The sequence below is a fragment of the Ursus americanus genome, chromosome 1 (genome assembly GCF_024610735.1).
Source record: "Ursus americanus isolate L20-20 chromosome 1, mUrsAme1.1.p, whole genome shotgun sequence".
In the NCBI taxonomy this organism is placed as follows: Eukaryota; Metazoa; Chordata; class Mammalia; order Carnivora; family Ursidae; genus Ursus; species Ursus americanus.
In genome coordinates, this window is record NC_142127.1 from 59962309 (window position 1) to 59982854 (window position 20546).

General features: G+C 35.4%; 1 long non-coding RNA gene across 1 annotated transcript in view; it reads left to right on the forward strand.

Moving 5' to 3' along the window:
* Positions 1-20546, forward strand: part of LOC148110773 (uncharacterized) — a 522247-nt gene that overhangs the window by 373611 nt on the left and 128090 nt on the right. The window lies entirely within an intron of this gene.

A 20546-nucleotide genomic window follows, 5' to 3' on the forward strand; every position in this document is an offset into this window, starting at 1 on the left:
GAGTCTGCTTGAGATTCTCTCTCCCTCTCCCTACCCCTGTGTACCCCCCACCAGCCCATGCTCACTTGCTCTCTAAAATAAATAAAATCTTCAAAAAAAAATAGAAATTTTCTATTTAACTTTCTTAAATTTTCCCTACTTTGATTTTCTAGCCATAGTTGGATTCAGAGAACTTGTTTCCAGTATTGATTCACATACGGTACATTAGTTTGACTGATACAAAGATAAACCCCAGCACAGAGTTAAGAAATGAACGAATTGTTCACTAACCTGATTGAGAGATCAGCACTGTTTGATCTTTGGCATGTGATACAAAGACCAATGTAATCGAACTCAAGCTGTTACAAAGCTCACTGAAACAAGATGGCAGAAGTTCAGAAGGGCCATATAATAAAAATGTATATTCAAATTAAAATCAGAGTTTGACACTACTTACTGATCTTTTTTTGTATCTTACTAGTTTCTTCATTATCTATCATAATTATTACAATCTTTTGTTATTGCTTTTTATGTTTTTTTATAATTTGTGCCTAATAATTAGTGATGTAATATATAGTAATTATCAAAAACTCGACTAATATGCTCTGAGACTAAAAATCATATGAAATACAATTCTATAATAGTTTTAAGTTAAGGATTTTTTTTCAGATGAATTCTTCATGGCATATATCCATTTCTTTATTCTTTATATGGCCTGCTGATTTTCATATTCTATTTGATACTTCATATTTTATGAAGTATCTTCATACTTACTTCATACTAACTTCATACTTCATACTTGTGAAGGATAATACTTATTCATTTAATAAAAATTGATTATGTGTTATATAACAGCACTGTGCAAGAAGCTAGGGAGACAAAAATGAAGAAGGCATAATACTTTCAAGAAGCTCATGGTCCAGCAAGGGAGACAGAGTTAAGTAAATAGGTCAAATATATGATGAAAATAGTGCAGGAACACAGGATATAGCAATGAACCTACCTTGGAACACTGGGAATATGGTAACAGAGAAGAGATTGTTGAAATGAAAAGTTCCCAGATTGGGGGAAAAAAAAAACAGCACAAAAATTAAGATATTCTAGAAAGAGAATAGTATCTACAAAAATAAAGATGGTTGAAAAATCTCTGGCCAGGAGAAAGCAATTTACCCTGATGTCAGGATATAGTGTCAGTTCACTGGCAATGGCAAGACTGAGAGTTGATTCCATATCCAGAAGGCTGAAAAAAAACCCACAACTCTTACTACCAATAATATTTTTCATTGGAATTTCTTTTCCCCTGGAAACAAATTTCCTTTCTCTGTCTGCATAGGGCTGTGTTTGAGGCTTGACAAAGGTAAGCATTCTAACACATAAATCTTAGAAAAATGACATTTTACTGTGATACATGCAAGGGGTACTTTATCAAAAATGCTCTCAAAGACTCATCGGTTGGGGTATGGTATGTGGGAGTAGCTTCTCCAGTTTCTATGTTTTTTCACAGGAGATATGCTCAGAATTATTGCAGTGGTATTCTGCCTGGGCAGGCTGGGGTCTTGCTAGGTTGTAGGAAGTCCTAAGTGATAACTTAGCAAATGTCTTACCCTTAAAGAACAGCATCCTAAAATTTCCAGAATAGAGATCTTATATACTGGCAGTACTCACTTTCATAAGCCATGCTAATTGTATTTAAGAATTGTGCTGTTTGTATAATTTTTCTTTGTTACCAGGAAACCAAACCTGTCCTTTTTGGTTGGTGATAAGATGACCATCAACAGTCCATATGCACATTCTAGCCTAGAAATTTCCATAGAAAGAATACACTTTTCCATATAGTTCTGGTAGAAAAGGCCTACAGAGGTCTCTGGGTGGATTAGGATCCATATGATTAGCAGGTCTCCTTCCTTATAAGAGCAAAGTCAGTTTATGTTAATCTCATCACATGACATGGGTTCCCTAGACGAAGAGGAATTTGATAATAAGATTTGTGAATGTTTAAGATGCTAATGAGCTGAAGTAGCTCAGGTTGTGACTATAAAAAGGCAGATGCCCACAATATTTGTCAATGCTGTTTGCTTTTGCTAATGCTATTTTATTGCTTCATTATTGATAGATTTTAACTCTTCTAAATGCACTGAAGTTGGTTGAAGAACAAAAACTAGGTAATGTAGCTGATAAAGATACATCTGTCTTTTCATTATTTATTTTTCCCATTAGAAAAATGGAATAATACCTGCCTGTTCTAAGAAAAGTATTTTTTTGAAAGTCTTTTTTTCTTTAAATATAGCACTAACTGTGTGGAGAAAAATAAATTTGTTCCCTTAATCTGGCAGGTATTAAGCCACTCTTCACAATTCTGTAAGTTTGACTAATTACCTAAGGCTTTTAAAACTCTTCTCAATTATGGAGACCTTTGCTGCAGGTTTTTTTCTTTACCTGTCCACTGCTGTCTGCTGATGTTAATTAGACTGTAACCACTAAATTAATATACAGTAAAGGAAAATAAACCACACGAGTAAGAGGTAGAAATGACATTGCTTTCCTACTTATTTTGTTATTTTTTTAAAAAAATTTCAGGCAGCGACTTAAAATATTCTCAGGAAAGTGATTGTACAGTGGGGGAGGCTTCTACTCAAAAATTTTAAAGGTTTAATGATTTCAGTAAATCATCATTAATCTTACTAATGAAATATCCGCACTTTAGATGGCAATTGACAATTTTTTTAGCTCCATAATATTTTCATAATTTACCTGTTTTTAACCTTCCCTTCATTTTTTTATGCTCCAAACTAGAATGTACTATTTATACAAATTATTTTTTCAGTTTAGCTTGAGTATTAAGGTCACCTGTACTTTCTGAGTGGAATATATAAAAGTGTATGCAGTTTGAGTTTTAGCATTTTACATTTTAACAGTGCTACTTTTTATGTCTTTTCCATAACTCATAAATCCTAATCAGGAAACATTTGTCAGGGGAACATTAAAATCTGATTTCTACATGTGAATTCATAGCCAATGAATAATTGATTAATTACATTGTTATTTTTGTTTATATACTTAGATCTTTTTCTCTTGATTAGTGGCATTCCCTGTTTTCCACTTAAAGTGGGAACAATTAGATCAGTAAATTTAATACAAAATTATTACAAATAATAACCAAATATTCCCTCCTTAACTTTAAGGAATAGTTATCTGTTTTCTTCTTTTTTTGTTGTTGTAGTCAGCACATACTATAAGTGTTGGCCCTTCTGTGAAATTGTAAATTTTGTCCTTCGTTAAACATTATGGCTGTTGTTTATAATGCATTAAGTAGATAGGTTTTTCTCCCCCAACACAAACCCCCCCAAGAAAATATTTTTCCCCCGAAATACCTTTTTTTTTAAGGTTTTATTTATTTATTTGACAGAGAGTGTGTGAGCCAGCACAAGCAGGGGGAGCAGCAGGCAGAGGGAGAGGGAGGCAGAGAGAAAGGGAGAAGCAGGCTCCCCGCAGAGCAGGGAGCCCAATTTGGGGCTCATCCCAGGACCCTGAGATCAGGAACCTGAGCTGAAGGCAGAAGCTTAACCAACTGAGTCACCCAGGCGCTGCCCCCCCCGAAATATTTTTAACAGAAGTGTTTTAGAATAGGTTTCAATGGCAATTAGCTGTTCTTGTTTTAAAAATAATCGGATACTAAAATTTGAACAGCATAGATTTTTATAACTCCTCTTAGACCTACTCGTTATTAAATTTTCTCTCCTTCATTGGAACATAATCATTCTGCAAGTTTAGTGAAGTCTGGCTGACGTTCATCTTAAATGAAAAGGTGGACAGGACAAAAGGTATCTTGTCTTACAAACCAATTCTCGTTAATAAAAATCATTCTTTTCCAGGCCTCAGTTAAAACATATGAAGGATTCTCAAGTCCCTTTTACTTGGAGCTTTAGAGTACGATGTTGCAGTATTTAGAGTAGTGTGAAACAGAATTAGAATTTTTCCTGGTAAGTGCCAAAATGAATACTACTGATGTTGACTGTGGGTCACGTTGATGTGACCTGGGAATCCTTGATATCCCCTCTGCTGTCCTGGAGATATTTTGTCAGTCAGGAAGTATTCTATATAGTTCTTTGGTGGAAAGAATCATTAGCTACTTATACCTTCCTTAAAATAGAGGACTAAAAGATTCTTAGTATTGCTGCATAGGCAAAGCAGCTTGGAAAAGATTTTATTGGACTCCTTTGTGCACCACAGGCAAGATGAAGTGTTTCTCTGGGTTCTGAATGTTCTAGCTAAACACATGATCTGAGTTGGTAAGTTAATCTTAGTGCATTACTTTTAAACAGTTTCAAAATTGCTATCTTTGATACTCAGCCAGTTGGCCAGTCATTTTGTCACTTTGAGTTCAGAACCCTTAGCTGGATGGTCTCATGGAAGAAACTTGCTTTATAGGACATTAGTTTTAATAGAGGTCATTAACTTGAATGCATAGGTACACTCTAGAGAGTGAAAAGTGCTGATGTAGTATTTTCAAATACCTATTTCACAAGTAGCAGTTAAAGCCGCTGTTAGATCTTGTGTTGTCTTTCTATTGCCATTGTCTCTCACTTGGCTTCCACATTTGTTCCTGTCCAATCTATTCATAAAGGAAATACAGTGCTCTTTGAAACAACTTAAGATGTATCATGGCACACCTTGTCACAGCTTCAACGTCCTTTGAGGGCTTCCCATTACATTTGGAATAAAATTCAGTCAACCCTCCTTATCTTGGTTCTGCATTGTGTGGTTCGCAGCAGACCAACTCTCAAGTGTTACCTGATGCCATTCACTCACTCACTCACTCACTCACTCACTCACTCACTCACTCACTCCTGAGGCTCTGGCCTTCTTTCAGTTCCTCTAACCTCCTGGTTCTCTCCCATCCTGGGATCTGTACACATATGTTCTCTGCCACTGGGGTTTTTTTTTTAGCGTTCACCTGAATGGGTCCTTCTCATTCTTAGGTCTCATTTTCATTGTCACCTCAGGGGTGTCTTGGATTTGATTGTGTGCCTGACCACCCAAACAATAGTAGGTTGTTTTCTCCCTCCCATTAGTTTCAACGATGGTACTCTGGGATTTTCCTTCATAGCATCTGTCGCAAGTTAGAATTATAGTTGTTGATATGTTTCATGACTGTCTTCCTCACTTTCAGCCTCTAAAGAGCAGGGACCATGCACATCTGTTTTGTTCATCACTGTGGTGGAGCAGCTAATGATTACTAATCATCTCTAAACGCTTTTCTTAGTTGACACATATTCTTTTCTGAATGTGTATGATTCCCCAAGTGATCATTTAGGTATATCATAAACATATTGTGATTTTGAGATCACAGTTCATGGACCAAGGTAATCAATATTTTTTGCCTCCTTAGTGCTTCCAGAAGAACGTAGTTGCTATGGGTGGATAAAAAAGACGCATATTTGTCCTTTAGGGATTTGCTATCAATTACCAATCAAATACTCTTACAGAATAAATGAGGAAGCAGATATTGTTAACCTAGAAATACCCTAATTTACTATCATAAATTAATAAGTAGACTGAATTTATTCTCTTGTAGAAGGTGTTGAATCATGAAACATAAAATATGTCATGAACGACAAAAAATACTTGTACATTAATCTCAATATTGTTTATAGGCTTTTTTTAGCATCATGTTATATTTATGTGTATAAGTGTGTCTATGTGTGTCTGTGTATATATTTGTGTTGTTTTGTTTTCTCAGCCCAGCCATCTTAGGAAAACATGATCCCTGACCGTACTTTCAAAGTTCTGCATATGAAGGGCAGTAGGTTGTTTAGAAAAAACTCTAAATTTTGATTTACTTGATATGTAGAGAAAAGTGTGTATAGTTGACCCTTCAACAAAATGGGTTTAAATTCCATGGGTTCACTTATATGGGGATTTTTCAAAAAAATCATTTACAGTACTGTACTGTAAATATATTTTTCTCTTCCTTATAGTTCTCTAAGTAACATTTTCTTTTCTGTGGCTTTATTTAAGAATACAGTATATAAGGGAGCCTGGGTAGCTCAGTCACTTAAGTGTCTGACTCCTGATTTCAGCTCAGGTCACGATCTCAGGGGTCATGAGACTGAACTTCATGTGGGGCTCTGTGCTCGGGGTCGAGGGAAGAGTCCGCTTGGGATTCTTTCCTTCTCTCTCTCTGCCCCATCCCCCCACACATGTGTGCATGCTCTCTCATTCATAAATAAATAAATAAATAAATAAATAAATAAATCTTTAAAAAAAAGAACACAGTATATAATACATCTATTACACAAAATATGTACTAATCAACTGATTGTTATCAGTGATGCTTCTGGTCAACAGTAGACAATTAGTAGTTAAGTTTTGGGGAGTCAACGTTATACGCATATTTTCTACTGCATGAGGGATCAGCACCCCTGACCCCTGCATGGTTCAAGGTGCAACTGTGTATACAAATTTTTAAAATAATAATAAAATGAAAAAAATGCATACCCACCACTCAGCTTAAGCAATAGGAGGTGAGCAGTATTATATAGGCCAGTGGTTCTCCCACATTTTAGTATCAGAACTCCTTACACTCTTAAAAATTGCTGAAGAGCACAAAAAGCTTCTGTTTTGATGGGTTATATCTATTTATGTTTACCATGTGAGAAATTAAAATTGACAAATTTAAAAAATATGTATTAATTCACTTAAGCATAATAAGGCCAAACATGTTAGTATAAAATAACACATATTATAAAAATATCCATCTTTTCCAAAAGTAAGACAAATTAATGGGAAGTGGCATTATTTTATATTTTTGCAAACCTTTTTAATGTCTGGTTTAAAAGAAACAGGTAAATTTTTAGATTTGCTTCAGCTCCGTCTGTTGCAATTAGTATGTCACTTCAGTTGAGATCTATGAAGAATGAAAGAAATAAAATGCAGTTAACATCTTACCATGAACAAAGCTTCACTTCACAGACTGTGGAGGAGTGTCTCAGAGGTTGTAAAGGGGTCCCCAGGGCACACCTTGGGAACTGCTGTTTTAGGCACCTTTTGTGTGACTCATCTCAATCATTTGTTGTTTTCTTTTGCCCGGTGGTAGTGTCATGAGTTTTATGTCCTTAATTTTCTTTGTGATGTTTTTATTGATGTATTAACACCAAAACTCCCGCATTCTTTAGTTTTTCCATTTCTGAATTCATACACAAATATTCATTGATCACTACTTTTCTATACTATTAAATTTTGAGATACATCCATGATGGAACATAGAGCTTTGGTTTATTTACTAATAAGTGGTTTTGTTTTGTACAAATATACGATAATTTGTATAAGTATTTTTTCTAATAATCACATGGATTATTTATGAGCTTGTGTAATTATAAACAGTACTTCTACAAATGTGTCTATTCATGCCTGCTGGTACACACTAACATGAGTTTCTTGAGAGTTTATACCTAACGGAAATTAGTGCAGTATAGAATATATATGGTTTTCCAATGAAGTGTCGAACTGTTTTCCAAAGTGGTTTTATCCACTTATACTTACAATGTCAAGCTATGGATACTCCCATTGTGGTACATTCTAATCAATAAATTGTGTTGATTCTAATATCAAAAATCTAATCAATTGAATTTTTACTGTCATAGTGGATATAAAATCTTATTGTCATAATCATGTGTAGTCTTCTGATTATTACCAGAGATGTGCATTTTTTTCCCCATAGGTTTATATGGGTTATTTGTGCTTCCTCTTCTCTGAGATGCTTGTTAAGTCCAGTTGAATTCTTGATATATTTTGTATACTATAATTTTATAGGTACGTGTGTTGGAAATACATTGCCTAAGTTTGTGACTTATCTTTATGGTATCTGTGGATGAACAGACATCTCTAGTTTTATTTTAGTAAGTTATTAATATTTTTAAGTGGTTTATACCTTTTCTTAAGAATGCCATCTTTACCCCAAAGTCTCAAAGATATTCTCCAAGTTTTTTTCCTAAAGATTTTGGTTTAATCTTTTATACGTAAGTTTTCAGTATACCTGGAATTGATTTTGATGTGCAATAGAAGGGAAGGGGTCTAATTTTAGTAGTCCAACTCTATTATATGTCAGGTCCATCATGTGTTAATATGTCTGAGCTCACCATTTTTTTCCATCACTCAATTCTGCAGTAGTACTAATAGTATACTATTTTAAATTACTTTAGATTTGTAACAAATCTTGATATCTGCTCTTAACTAAATAGAATTTTTATCAGAGAATGTGGTCTGATACCAATTTTTTAAATTGTTAGCTCTATTATAGTAGATTTTTTATGACCTAGTATATTAGATTTTTAAAAAGTGGTGACTTAATATACTCAAATTTTGAGTATAATATTCTTTTGTGTCTATTGGATCAAACTTCATATTTAATGCTACTCAAATTTCCTTTATTTTTCAGATTTGTGTTGACTTTCTAGTTACTGAGAAGTTTACTGGAGGGTGAATTTGTCAGGTGCTTCTTTTTTTGTTATTTTTTGTTTTATATACTTTGTGTGCTTCTGTCATTAGGTACATGCAAATATATGAATTTATATTCAGTATTTAATTACGGGGTTTCTGTTTGTCCTTTTTGTTTCTCTATTTTTTTTCTCCCAGTTTTAGCAGCATGACTACCACTAATGGATTTTTTGTTAAAAAAAACTGTGATGAGGGCAGAAGCCAAACTGACATGATTGGGAAGTAAGTGATAGGTTAAAAAAAAAAAAAAAGTGGAGATGAGTATAGAAAGTGTTTCCTGAATTAATTGTTATGTAGGGAAGACAAAAATAACTGGAGGGAAATGTGGGAATCAAGGGAATGCTTTTAAATTCTAAGATGTGGGAAACCGAAGCATGTATAAATATCATGAGTAATACAACTGAGATTCAGGAGTTGAGTGTATGCAAGGAAGACAGATGATTTGACAGTGTAAAGCTCCTGATTTGGCAGACTGGTGTAGGCTTCTGAAGAGGAATGGAGGAATTGCTCTGTATTATTTCCCTTTGCTGGGTTCTCCACAAATTGAGGACAGAAGCTCTAGTGGATGCAGGAGATGTAATATGGGCTGTAGATTTGTAGCGGACTCTAGGGAGATCTCACCTCATGGCATCTGCTTCATTCTGTAAGAGACTAGTTTGCTGAGAGTGACAGTGTTGGTGATATGGGCTGGAGTTTTGGGAGCATTTGGCAGTTAAACCACAATGTTATTGGCAGGGCTGAGGTGATAAGCATTGATTTCCAGTTTAATGTTCTAAGTTTATATGTGTTTATCAACACATGCTATATGAGTCTCTTTAGCTGAACTTAGGATTTTAAAGAAATAGTTCAAATAATTAACTATAATATTTTGGTCTTCTTCTAGTCAATGGTTATATAACTTTGATATTATTCTCAAAGGGAACAACATGGTTCTAGGTTACAAAACCATCACTGAGAAAGGGATTTGGCATCTCCTCCTGAGGTTTATTTTCATATTCTACATGACATAGAAAGTATAAATATTGAGTAACTGGGTCATGATAGCATAGCATACACTCATTTTCTTTACTCTCTCCCTTTTATTTTTCTTCCTAACTTTTGTAATCAAAATTCATGAACTCAAATGCACATATGTAGTTTCAAGGACTGTGAACTGCTTTGGGTTTAAAATGATAGATGATTGATTGCCGTTGTGTGGGAGGTAGTTACTGGAATAGGGAGAGGGGTTGAGACTTACGGGCGACTAGCAATATTCCTTTTCTTAACCTGAATGCTAGTTACATGGGTGTGTTCACTTTGTGAAAATTCATTGAGCAATAAGCCCATGTTTTGTGTACTTTTTACATTGTATACACACAAAAATACAAATGGCAGCTAGCAGTACATAGTATACACTGTGTATGTGGCTATGTAGGGGATATACAAATAATATGCGCATAAATAAAAGCACTGTTACATTAGAGATCTATAGGGTGCCATTAGATTATTCTATTGAAACTGTTACCTTAAGTGTCTCCAATAATCTCCTGATAATCAAATGTAGTGGCATATTTTGAGAACGTACTATCCATAACCTTTCTGACCATCATTAGCTTCAAATGCTGTTTTCCCTTGGATCCTGAACTCTCCTCTTCTGGTTTCATATCCAGCCCATTCTATTTTCTCTTTTCTATTTCTAATTCATAAAGAACCCATCATTTCTTACATTTTTAGCTGTCATTGCTGCCTGGATGACTCCTAGTATCATCTTTCTTGTATTGTTCTCTTCAGCCTGCCTCAGATCAAAATTTAAAGCTGTCAGCTGACCATACCTATTCTTAACGAAAATACATCTCATTGTCTTATTCTTCTTTCTTCTTGTACCTTTGTGTAAAAACCCTTATCAGTCTATCGGTTTCTGGTATCATGTGACGTTTGTGCCTTTCTTTTGCAAAGGGTGATATTTTTTAGTAAGCACTCAGAAAATGTTAATTTTTCATGGAAGTCTTGCCATCAGCAAATTCTCACTGCATTGTTTAATAGCTAGTTTCAGGGATCCAAATGTTAGTGACAGTAAGTGATTGTAAGTGGGTGTAAGTACTGTTACAAAACTTTTAGACTTGAAGACAGTAAAAAGGTCGTAATCTTGATTTTTTTTTTTATTTTGACAAAGTCACACCATATTTGTTTTGCCATTTGAGGTCTATAGGTATTTGAATTTAATTTTTCTTTTTCTATTTATAACTTTTAATAGATAGCATATTTTTCATAGATATTATATTTTTCATTCTCTGAGTACCATCTTGACTTTTCAGAAAATCATAAGCTGGTATATGAATATTGCAGTTATCTCTAACTTTCAAGGTGAGAAGTCAGCATTTGTTGAAAACCTGTGATGACTTCTGATGATTTTATGAAAAATAAGATTCTACAGCATTACCTGATAGTTGCTTATTACAATTCCATATACATTTGAACCAAAATGAAGATATTTTATGGAGGGAACATAAACACAGAAGAACACCTTTATTCTTGTTTTAGAGGACATTACAGAGAAAAATATTCATGTTTTCAAGGTCTCTATCAATGCTTTTTAAAATAATGTAAATCTTAAATACAGAGATAATTATTTCTTGTTGGGATCACAAGGAAAACATCTTATTAAAGTTTATTTTGTATTTGAAAGTCACAATATGGTTATCATTACCTTGGCTTTTTACACGATACTGCACAATTATGATGAGATAAAAACTTAAATATTTTGAGACCAGAAATATAAATTAAGCAATTTCTAAAAAAACATTTACAAAGTGACGATAAAAAATGAGATCAAAGTTATGAAATATTTATTAGTATTCATGATATTTGAATAAGAGGTCTCACATTACACTTAAAATGCCCTATTCTTGGGGCGCCTGGGTGGCTTAGTTGCTTAAGTATCCAACTTTTGATTTCGGCTCGGATCATGATCTCAGGGTCATGGGATTGAGCCTCATGTCAGGCTCCACACTCATCGCAGAGTTTGAGATTCCCTCTCATCTTCTCTCTTTTCCCCTCTTTCCATAGTATCTCACACACTCTCTCTCTTTCTGTCTCAAATAAATAAATAAATAAAATCCTTTAAAAAATACCCTATACTATTATGCCATAAATAGATCAAATATACCTCTGAACTTTGGAGAAGAAATAAAGCTTTAGAAAAAAGAGAAAATGAATATTAGTGACAGTAGCCTATAGGAAAGATCCATAACATTTTACAGATGATAGTTCAGGTTAAATCTGAAAGTAGCAAGACATGTCCTCATTAGAGTGGGGCTGGTAAGTGGAAGTAAGAAGTGTTGGCCAATGTCAGATACAGGAACAGGGAGGAAGTCTATAAAGTTTTGGTTGAAGATTTATTCCTGGAGTGTGTGGTCCCAGTCCAGTTATTTGTTCAGTATCGGGAATGATACAGAAATGCTAAGAGATAGCTGGGCGGGAAGGCAGGTGACAAAACACATTCCAGAAGTAGTCAGTATTAAGTGACATAGATAGATGGGTTGTTGCTTGACTGCAGACTGTTCTTTCTGCTGCTGAACTTGAATTCAGGAATTGTACTTAGTTTTGAAAGTTTTTGCAAATGGCAGGGCAAGACAGGATCCTGGTCTGGAAAGAAGTAGAAAACTGGGGATATGTTTAAGATAAGGCCTCTTGGGCAATAAGATGTGAACTGAATTATTAGAGCTTAGATGTATTCCTATACTGGGAGGTTAAAACTGGAAACATCAGTTGATTTAATGATGAATCATCTACTAAATTTTCTCTTTTAAAGACAGACTAAATCTAAAGCCTGGGGCATGGCTGAGTGGGGATCAAGTGTCTCCAGCTGTGAGTAGAGGAAAAGTGTAGGTTCAAGGTATCTAAAAGGGTTCTCATAAAACTTTTTTCTATACTTTCTATGTTTAAACTTTACATGGAAACACTAGAAGAGAAAAATAAACCAAACCAACGTAATGGAATAAACTTAGTCTCACTGTGTACTTTGAAAGAGATCTGAGACCATTACAGATTTTTATTCTCACCTGATTAAATTAAACAATTTGCTTTATTTATTTCCTTTAAAAATGATCAGCTCTCTGCTAGGTCATTTTTGGTGCATTAGAATACGTGTTTGCTGTGTAGTGAGGACTAAGATGATGCAGGGAACAATAGTAGAATAAAATACAATAATCAAGTAATTTTTCTGTCATAGATCTATATATAGGGCACTAGTTCCTGAACTGGCTTTGGTATTGAAATAATTGTATTTATGAGTAGCATGTATACACAGTCACACACACACACACAGGCAATAGTGGCTTATGAAATTAAATAATAGCTTTTTCCTTAAGAATTGCAGCTCAATTTATTCTGCTTGGAGGGGGTGGTGAATTCAGTGTTCTGAGAAATAAGTTCATTAGTTTGATGCTGTTTAATTACTTTAGTTTTAAATGAGAAGTAAATGCTATAAAATAAGTCTAGGAAACAAACATAGAAAATTATATCCAGTGCAACAGAGGAAAGTCACAGAAAAGAATTTCAAAGGTCAACAGACTTTAAGAATATAATTTTCAAGAGAAAATGATAAGGATGAGTGGATAATAAAGATCCTAAGTCCCCCTTTTCCACATTCGGCACCCTAAAATTACCTATGGAGCCTCATTCTAATGAGACAAAAGTCAGTGTTTGGCAAGGAGAAAAAATGCCTTGTACTGGGAGACTTTCCTTTCTGATAAACTCCTTTTCCAAGATTTTTCATCGTATCATCTCCTGAGTCAGCCTCTAGAGCGCAAATGAAGAGAAGCAGCTATATTAGTGCTGTCACCCTGAAAGGTGAATGGTCTGCCATTTCCAATATTGTTGCCACTAACTTATGTAGCTGGGTGCCAAGATCCATGGGCATTGTCACTCAATGATAGGATTATATACTGCCATGGAGAGACTCATAATGATGATGCAGGGTAATCTCTTCAAGATTAGGTTTCTGTCAAGACCATAACTCATAAAATTGGTCTGAAGAATTATAGTCCACTAAGTTCTAGATAAAGTAATAATTAATTATAGTCAGTAGAATATATAGAAAAGTGACAGCATTATTGCTGAATACACTCAAAAGGGGAAGTTGTTTAATTAGGTGACAGTAGAAGAAATCATGTTTGGAATTTTAATGAGAACCACAATAGAAAACATTTGGACTTTGGCCAAACCAGGTAAAGGCAAGACTTGGAATGATTTTTAGAGATGAATGTAGAAGAATTTAGTAATGAGGTAGAAGAAATTGAAAGGGGAGAAAAATGACTCCTGTGTTTTTAAATGAGGTAGTCTGTGTTCTTTTTTCTTCATTTTTCTTTATTTTGGGTCAGCAACATAAAAAGGCACCTCAATAATTGTATCGATTCTGTAAGTGCAGACAAGCTAAGAATTATGCCTAGAGCTAGATTCCTGATCATTACACTAGAGAGGTATAAATATCTTAGGTTATGGTATTGAGTAATTACCTCTCCCTGCGTATTAGTGGATTTAATATAACATTTTTTTTCCCTTATAAGTGCATGACCACCGTAGGTTTAGTTAATTTTCCAAGCATGCTTTCCTCCATACTCAGTGACTGAGGCTACTTCCTAGTTTTGGCTCCACCGTCTCATATAAGGTCAAGTGAGTATATCACTTGGAAATGACATGTGTCACATGTCCACACCTCATATCTTGGGGGAGGAGAAAGACTACCTTTGTTATCTGGAAGTAGAGATGAGAACTGAGTATTATAGTTTTAGAGCTCACGATAGACATTCATCAGAGAGTGTTAGCAATCTCCTTATAGAGGAGATGCCTATTTCTCACATTGGCCATTTAAAACACCTTTCTGGAAAAAGAAGACAACCCCCGAATTCTCTATTATTCCTACAGATATTTATGTAGGATAGATAACTCTGGCTTCCCACAGGATAGAATATAAACTTATTTTCAAAAGTCTGGAATCAGGAAGAGTTTGCAGTGAATTATAGAACATTACCTCAAAGATTGTTCACTATCTCAGATATAGAAAAGTAAATAAATGATTATAAAGAACTACTTAATTTAATCCAATATTGTTTTAGATACTGTATAAATACAGACAAGTTTATGCTAAAGTAACAACCCCAAAATTCTCAACACCTTAAGATAAAAGTTTATTCCTAAGATACATAGCTAGGAAAAACCTAAAGATATATAATTTGAGAAGGAAAAAAAGTAAACATTTTTGAAACATAAGATTATATGCTGTTGTGACTTTATTAATATTTGTTAGGTAGAGCTCCTGGGTGTCAGATGATTTAACAAAAGACCACAAGGGAATTGGAATAGAGATGTTCATTACCTGAAGTTCTACAGAGACACATGGCAGGTGTTGAGGGGCCACACGGGGAGGTCAGGCAAGGTGCAGAGAGAACTGCAGAACTTGGGGCACATGCTTATTAGGGTCTGTTGGTGGAGTGCTTCGTGTTCCTGGGCTGAGGCCAGACTGATGGTTTCAGAAAGAGTAGGGCTTAGGTAAGCTCCATGGGGGGATATATCTAAAGTAACCATAAGGGAAGACGCTGAGAGGCAGGGCCACTGTTTATCACAAGGGCTATTGCAGAAATCCTAACAGGAACTTGTATTTACTTGAGACTCTGCAGGTTGCTATCTAGGGCCTGCATTTACATGAGGGGCTATTGTTGGTGTAAGGCTCCTTCAGGCCACTTGGCCAAACAAGTGGAAGCTGAGGCAGCAATACTGTGGAGCAGCTTAGCTAAACTCTTGACACATGCTTAATTCTTCCCTTTCCTATTCTAGTTACTGATCATAACAGTTTTTGTTTTGCTCGGCAAAAATAATTTGAAAATCCAAAATCTTGATATAAAAGCTTAGGCATCCTCAATTCATTCAGAATTACTTATTTGTATACTCAACAAATTCTAAGCCTTTATTTGCCAATTAACATTTTTTTTATTCATGTGTTCTTTCCTGTTAATAAGCATTAGGTTTTAAACGCTGATCATTGCAGCGTGAATAGAAGTAGTTGTTTTCTGAGAAAATGGTTATGATGCAGATATTGGCTTTTGTTGCAGTGAACATTGAGATTTATTGACCTGGAAGATAAGGTCAATATTTGCCTTGAGGGACAATAAATCTAGATGTTCAACCAAATATAAAGTCAATATTTGTATTAATACCTATATTTTGAATACCTATCCAAAATCTCTAGAAATTTCTTTCTAGTTGAACTTCTCGGTCCTTGAAAAATGTAATTCTAAATAGGCTTTGAAAAGCTATCACAGTTTGAAATTAAGACCAAAGTAAATATCATCGAAGTCTTCAGAAGTAGATTGCGGGAATTTTGTAGCATTTTGTAGCAGTCCTTTTTGCAAAAGAGTGGCATTTTCTTTGAAATGTGTAAACTTAAAAAAAAATGTGATTCATTAAAATGTGTAATTTATGTAGTTAACACCATTGCATTAAAGTACCTTTTAATAGTTAAAAGGCATGCATAGCAGTCCTAAAACTCTAAAGGGCACACATGTGCATACATGATCTCTTAGATCCTAAGTACCACCTTATTTTGTCCCTTTAGACTTTTTGGGCATTTCTTTGCAAATAGATCACTGGCTTTTTTAAAGTACAGTGCTCATAATGTTATTACGTTTTTCCCGCCTTAGGCATAGCCATTTTATTAGGACAGCAGCTTGATTGATTAGAGTGCTCCCTCCATTAAGAGATACCTGATATATATAGACTGCATAGTATTGATTTCAGAGGCAAACTTTATAGAAAGGACTTGCAGTCATCAAAACAAAACTAAGTACCTTCCACCAAATATCCCTCCCTGTCAACTTTCTGGCAGTGGTTTGTCTACCTTCCAAATCACCTGGGCTAATCATTGAAGGGTTCTTCGACTTTTCTGTCTTTAATCTTCTAGTTCATAATGAATGTCTGAGCCCATGCACTTAACTTTGTCCTCCTTCTCAGTCATTGAAATAGCCAACAGTTATTTTAATAGAAAACAAAATTTTAAAAGGTTTAGAATTGGAAACTAGCATTTGAAACTAGGCAAGGAAGCTCAAAGGAACAGGAACTGAAGATGAAGGCCATGAACAATTAATATGAGCAAATGTCGATGTTGCAAATACTTTTGAAAAATACACTGTTGTGATAGTCCATAAAGAATGAAATTTCTATGAGACCAGCACTCTGAGTTTATGTTTGTCATGGAGGATGTGCTAAGTACAGTGAGGAGTCTGCTCCAAAAGGCTTCTTGAGGTAGGTACATGTCCTGGTTTAGAAAAGTTTATCCCAGCTAGCTTTCAGAAAAATTATTTAGCATAGCCGCTGGGCTCTGATTCTTACTACTTGCCATGGCAATTACGACCTGTTGACTTGCAGGTTAAGGTTCTAAAAAACAAAACTCTTCCTAAATCTGAGTCTGACTGAATGTGAACATTATCTGAAAGATATCCCAAACTGGATCCTATACTTATAGCAAACTGAGAGAAATTTCCACACATATGAGATTTAAAAAAAAAAAAGAAAGAAAAAAACCCCCAAAGTTAGCATTGTAAGTTAGGACAACACAAAAGTTAGGTAAGCAATGGAGAGAATTTATATCATCTCTAATTTATATTATAAATGCTACTTGAGAGGCTATTTATTCCATCTGTGAAAGGGGAACAATTTGATATTGGAAAATACTCTTTTTAGGTGGAGAAAAAGATTTCTGTTTTTAAAACCACACTATCCTCACTGCTCTGAATTCTGTAATTTTATGTGAGAGACTCAATAAACAAATAACTCTGAAGCATTAAAGGTAAAAAAATGATCAAAATACTAGGTTAATGCAGTGAATGAGAAATTATGGTGGCAATGTAAAATGACCTTCAAATAAAGTGGCATTCAAGGGCAAAAGCATTAAATGAGGCAAAGGTTACAGTGACAATCAGCCTAGATTCCACAATCCACCATTATAGCCACTCCATTGCTCAATTCCTTGATTCTTTTGTCCTTCTTCTGTGTTAACTTGATTTAACTTAAACTCTGGTGAAATCTGACCATCTGCCTATTCCAGACCTGGAAACTTGCTGCTGAATATGGCTGGAGAAAAGCCACATGGTAATGCTGTGTAAACTCATGTTAAATTAATGAGCACAGACTTCAAATCACCCCTTAATGGGCCAGGGAATAACCTATTTTGTTCTAGTCTGCTCCCAGTCCTATTACTATTTCAACTTCTCTTTCCTCTGAACTTCATGTCCTGTCTCCTCACTATCTGCTGATGGTTTGCTTCGTCTTTCTTTGCTGTGAACAAAGAAGTAATTAGAAGAGAATTCCTACTTTGAGTATACTGACTATTCTGATTCCAAGTCTATTTACTTTGCCTTCCCTTTTATGGATGTACCATCTATTATCCTATCTAAAGTAACCTTTCCAATTAGGCTTATCTGGAAGTCTGGTTTTGAAAGGGGGAAGACTAGCAGAGAAACATAAATTTGGGAGTTGTGAGCATACATATGGCATTAAAGTAATAATGTATTAATAAAGCGGCAGTTAACACTTATATAGGGATTTTAATATGCCAGATACTTTTCTAAGTACTTTATATAAACCCAATACTGATAAAAGCCTTAGGAGATAAGTTCCATTTTTACGGTCATTTTGCAATGACGAGCCTAGACATGAACATCAAAGGAGGGTAATATAAAAAAGACAAGCTATCCAAGGACTGACTTAGTACACTCCTTAGTACACACCACAGAGTTCAGGGAGATCAAAACGAGCAAGGAAAAGAGACTGAGGGTAAGCAAGTTTGGTAGGAAAAAAAAAAAAAACTGCACAGAGGTGTCATCTGGAAACCAACTGAAGAAGCATTTTAATGATGAGTATTGCGTTAAATTCTGAAGACTGAAAATAGAGCCTTGTAAATTGATGATGATTGGTGATGTTGAAGAAATTCACTTAGATGGAGTGATGAAATTGAAAGACAAATTGAAGTAGGTTCAAAAGAGAATGGAAGGTGGGAAATTTGAGATAATAAGTGTCTTGCTTGGGCTGCCATAAAAGAAGACCATGGACTGTGTGGCTTCAACCACAGAAATATATTTTCTTACAGTTTTTGAGGCTAGGAGTCCAAGATCAAGGTTCCAGCCAAGTGGGTCTTTGGTGAGAACTCTCTTCCTTATTCGTAGATGGTCTTCTTGCTATGTCCTCATGGTTTTTCCTTGGTGTGCAGAAAGGGTGTGGGGAGAGACAGAACTCTAGTGTCCCTTCTTGTGAGGATACCAATAGCATTGGATCAGGGCCCCGCTTTTATAACCCCATTTAACCTCAACTGCCTCTTCAACGCCCTATTTCCAAATATAATCACATTGGGGTTTATGGCTTTAAAATAGAAACTTTAGGCATATACAGTCCAGTCCATAAAAATAAGTATAGAAAACTTTGTATCATGTTGGCAACTCTGTTATGTAGAGAATACATTATGGGGGACAAAAGTTAATGCAGGGTTGAGGTTAATGCATTGAGATATTGTGGTATGGGGTTAGGCATTAGTACTGGAAATGGAGTCTGAATTGATTAAGGACACATTCTGGAAAAAGAAAAACACTTAAGGACTAGGTGTAGTGTAGGAAGTAGCAGGTTATACTTAAAAGATGGTCACAACATTAAATCCCATCTGACATGTTCTTTTGCAATGTGATCTTGCCATTTCCCCATCAAGAACTGGAGTCTATTCTTTATTGCTGTACATCTGGGTTTTTCCCTGTGATTGCCTCTATTTAGAGAATATGGCAGAACTGATGCCATAGCAGTTCTAGGCATAGCCGTTAAGTGGCCTGGCAACTTTGGCTTTCTGCTTCTTGGAGGCCAGCTACCATAAGAGACCATGATTCTGTGAGAAGACCAAGCTGCTGCATAAAGTAGCCCTGGAGTATGAAAATCACAGGACCTGGGGCAGGGTGGGAGGGGTTGTGAGTAAGAGAGAGAACAAAGAGCACCAAGGCATCAGATATGTGTGTAAAGAAGCCGATTTGGGTATTCAGAGCTGTCAAGTCTTTAGGCGACTCTAGTCTCAGCTTCTGTCTCATTGTAATCACCTAAAAGACCCCAGGTGCACTTTGCCCAGCTCAGCCTAGTTAACCTACAAAACACTGAGAAATGAATTGTTTTCAACTGGCTTGCCAAGCATTCATAATTGAAATTGGGTGGGGGGATGGTAAAGTAAAATCCAAGAAAAATCACTGGGATTGAATAACTGAGAATAGTGATGCTGGCAACCAAGAGGTTAAAATTGTGATGTTTGAGGGTGAAAACCTGTTCTATTTTGACCACTTTAAGGCTGAAATCACTATTACTCTATGGAGATGTTAAGTATGTGAGTGAATGTAGAGACTGAGCTGAACATATAACTTTAGGGATTACTTATTGACTGAGATACTTAAAGCCATATGGCTGTATGACATCCTCAAGGAATAGTGATATAGAGACAATATGAACTGGCTCAGGAAAGAGAACTAGACTGACATGTAGAGGCAGAAAAGTAGAAACCATTAAGAAAATTAAGAAGGTACATTCAGTGAGATGGGAAGGCAGTCAGAAAACCAATAGAAGAAAGTGTTTTAAGAAGGAAAGTTTGATAAACTATGTCAAAATTTTCTAAAATGTGAGTGAGAAAATAACCATGCTTATTGGATTGATCAACATGGACATTATTGATAACCATTCCTTCCCATCCCTGCAATCTCTACTTCAGTCATGAGAATCTCAGTATCTCATATATCAAGAGCAGCTCTAACCATCTTCCATTCTCCACTCTCATTACTTCCAAGCTACATTTTTTTCAAAAAATCCTTTTCATCATTTCACACTAGTGGTATAAAATCTCTCACTTTCATGCAAGATAAGGTTTATCTTGATTACTAAGTAACACCAAAATATGTTTATTTTATCTACCACTTTTACCTACTAGACCAAAGGCACACATCTCTAGTCATGGTAGTATTGTCCTTTTTGTCTAGCCAAATCCTGACTGTTCCTTCTCTCTCCCCGCCTCTCTCTCAGGT